At 41.9% G+C, this 3,775-nt stretch overlaps 1 pseudogene; it reads left to right on the top strand.

The window, feature by feature from the left end:
- The first annotated feature begins 653 nt into the window (after positions 1 to 653).
- On the top strand, positions 654 to 2,970 carry LOC123457523 (annotated as a pseudogene).
- Positions 2,971 to 3,775: the final 805 nt, after the last annotated feature.

Below are 3,775 nucleotides of genomic sequence, written 5' to 3'. Positions count from 1 at the left end.
GAAAGAAGGAAAACCTTCTCCAAGCAAAGAATTGCAACACTTTTTTGCTTCCTCTCACTCTTTCTTTCTGTCCTTCTACAACTTAGCCCAAGACACAATTGTATTCACAAAAGTTTGTGATAGAGAAGGTTAAATAAAGTGCCAACATTCAGGATATTGGAGTCAAACAGAAGAGTCTTAGAGAATCAGAAAATACCAGGAAAGGAAAAGCTGAGAAAAATAACCCTAGGAATTACAAACTCCTGGCATTACCTCTGTATTGAACACACAAGAACCTGATCAGAATCAGCACACGCACACGCACGCACACACACACACACACACACACACAGCCTTCAAGAATGTAGATAACAAGTAACCCACTGTCCAGGTCCCAGAAAGAAGATATGGTATGCACTCAGTCTAGCAGATGCTGGAAGCAGAGATCTCAAAGGGTGAGATAAAACTTATAGCTCCACCCCAAGCCAGCTCAATTATCTGCTATAACAACAACAACAAAGCATATCCAAATGTCCACAGGACTTACAAAAGTACCCATATCTCACTCAAGATATATAAAATTCAACCCAAAATTCTATGGCTGTGGAGGACACACGAAAATCTCAAAAGGAAAACCAAGGCATACCAACCAAAAGGCAACAGGCTAGAGGCAGATGGGAGACCACTAGATTGCTGAGGAGACAGCTTTCCTCACTGATTAAGTGAGCAGCCTTGTAAAGGAGGCTGTATAAAGTGCTGAGCACAGTAATGCTGATCTTCAGAGCAAAGTCAATCAGAGGCCCACAAATTGAGAACAAACATTAAGACAACTCACCATGCTTGGGGAACCATTTAAATACATTGTGATTCCTATACCAAGGCAAAAGAATGGTGCTGGATTGCACACAGCAAGTTTCTGCTTCTGGGACAGACATTACTGATGGTGTTGGTCTGTGTCAGCTCGTGGCCTCCTTTTGCCTCAGCATCTCTGTATCATTTTCATTGTTTAAGTACTTTTGTTTATTTACTTGAGAGACAGAGACAAAGGGAATGGAAGATCCAGGGCTTCTAGCCACTGAAAAATAACTCTAGATGCCTATGCCACCTTGTTTATCTGGCTTACATGGGTCCTGGCGAACCAAACCTAGATCGTTTGGCTTTGCAGGCAAGTGTCATGACCACTAAGCAATCTCCCCAACCCCTAATTCATTTTCTTTTTTTATTAGTTCTATCCGCAGTGTACATACAGCCATGTTGGTACCATCCTTAGTCTCCTCTCTGCCCTCCCTCCATAGGGACCCTCCTTGTTGGGGAATGTGGGTCCTGCATTATGGGGTTAGCCATTCGTTATTGGTAAGAGGCAATGTCTCTGTGCATAATGTCCCAACATGTGGCTCTAAAAATCTTTCAGCCCCCTCTTCCTGGGCATTATCTTAACCACAGGCTGTGAATGCGGGCAACCCTTTGTCCTGTGAGTGTGTGAGCTGTGGCATTCTCAAACTGTGGAGAAATAAACCAAATGAGTGCACTATAGGATGAGCTGCAATCTGTTAGTCTGTGGGAGACTAAGCCTGCATTGCCTCTTTGCTTTTTCTTTTCAAAGGTGCTGCAAAATGAATTCTATTAGTGGGAATCTTTCCCTACTCCAAAAATGATTCAAATACATTAATGTGCCATATTTTATATTTTTGTTAGTATAATAAATTATTTAGATATTTTTTAAATAAAAGACATTTCTTGAAAAGGGGAGATTGTTCAGTCACTAAAGGCACTTGCTTATGAGGCCTAGGGGCGCAGGTTCAACTCACCAATGCCCACATAAAGCCGGATACACAAGGTGGCACATGTTTATAGAGTCCCTTTGCAGTGGCTAGAGTCCTGGTGTGTCCATATTCATATTCTCTCTCTTCTCACAAACAAATATTTTTAATGACACATTTCTAATGCTAACATGGAGCCACAGGCTGACTGTTCCCAAAGTCTGGCAGCACTTGGAAGCTCTGTGTTATGGAGAAACTTTCTTTTATTTCCTACACTGACATGCAGGCTCATGAGTCTTTGTTAGAGCTTGGACAAAGTCACTCTCCGGGCCATGCATCTCACTGGCCTCCTCCCCTTCTCTTATCAGCACCTAGTTCCATTCAGTACTGAAACTTTCTTATTACCTTCCCACTTAAGTTTCATAATCAATCCTTTGATAAGATGCTTTTGCCTCACATTTGAAACCTATCTCCAAATATGTGTGAAACTTGAGGTGTTTCATGGGGTTGTAAAGCCCCACATGTACACAGAAAGGAACGTGGCATGCTCTTGGGGTAGATTAGCTGTCTTCTCCTGAAGAGGTTCTTCTAATATCGAGGCCTGTCATCCCACCTACTTGTGAGGCTGAGGCAGGGGAATCATAAGTACAAGGCCTGCATGGGGTATAGAGTAAATTAAGAGACAGTTTGAATCACTTACCAAGACTCTATATCAAAATAAAGAAGTTTTTAAAAGGCAGAGGATTTAGCTCAGTGGTGCAGTACTTGCCTAACACACATGAAGCCCTAGGTACAATCCCTAACAACACACACACACACACACACTCACAAACATGAGGATGGGGGCTTGTTCCTCTATTAAAAGCACATGTCTGAAACATGTATCAGGCCACCAAGAATTCCCCAGTGAACTGCACCATGGCAACCCCCAGTGTCCTTACAGCACTGACGTCTCCTTGTCCTTTGCCAGGTCATCATCTTCATTATACACATTGTCCCACTACTCTCTTCCTCCCAAGGTACGGTCACTGTACCTCCTTATATATTTTTTGGGATGTGAAGTCTGTGGCCCACAGGGCTTGTAGACTGTGCACTCATGCTTTCTGCTGTGAGGTGGGAATGCAAGCTTAGCAATGCTTCCACACCTCCTTTTGACTCCAAAACTATGACAACATCCTAAAACTCATAGGGCTCTGATGGGGCAAAATCCAAGGACAAGAGTGAGGTGTAAAATCTCTCATTTGGCAAAGATAACTCAGAAGCCATGTTCCAGCACTAACATTCAGACCAATTGCCAGCAAGTTGCTTTAGGCTCACTCCCTATCATCATCAATCAGTTCATTGTATCAGTTCCATTGGATCCCAGCTGTCACCTGCATGACCTTCCTTTGTCCTGACTGCAGAGTCCTGTTCTTCATACTTGCCCCATTCTCAATCTTGGGTTCAACTGTCCCTTCGTGTCTGGGTCACTATGACTTTGAACCCTACTCTATATCCTGGTCTGACCTCTTTTTTGCATGTGTAGTCTAGCATCAATATCTTGTATAGTCCCTCCTTCAGTTTCACTCTTCCAAATGAATTGCCATGATTTGAAATATATATTTATGTTGAGCTTCCTCTGCACAATTTCCTCCTCAGTGACTCTCCATTCATGCTTCCATGGGCCTGTTACTCATACTGCCCACATCTGTCTTGGCAACACTCTTCCCCTTTAAAACCTCATTTCCAAATATTACAATGGCTTAAAAAAATTCCTTTGTGAGGGAATTACCATGGGATATATTTTATAATCATGGAAAATGTTAATAAAAATTAAAATAAATAAATAAATTAAAAAAAATCCTTTGTATTGCTGGCTATTTTCACCCAGTCTTTTTTTTTAACTTCCACATTTTCAACGGAGAAGGCAAGCAAATCCATCCCTAATATATACCAAATACTGCCCACTGTTCCCCAGTGATATTCTCCTATTTTACAAAGAGGAATTTAATGAATAGATGTCGTGGTACAGGGGGAAATGTTTAATGACCTTTTAA

Source organism: Jaculus jaculus, unplaced genomic scaffold (genome assembly GCF_020740685.1).
Source record: "Jaculus jaculus isolate mJacJac1 unplaced genomic scaffold, mJacJac1.mat.Y.cur u25, whole genome shotgun sequence".
In the NCBI taxonomy this organism is placed as follows: Eukaryota; Metazoa; Chordata; class Mammalia; order Rodentia; family Dipodidae; genus Jaculus; species Jaculus jaculus.
Note: the sequence above shows the minus strand (reverse complement) of the source record. Positions and strands in the feature narration are given on the sequence as shown.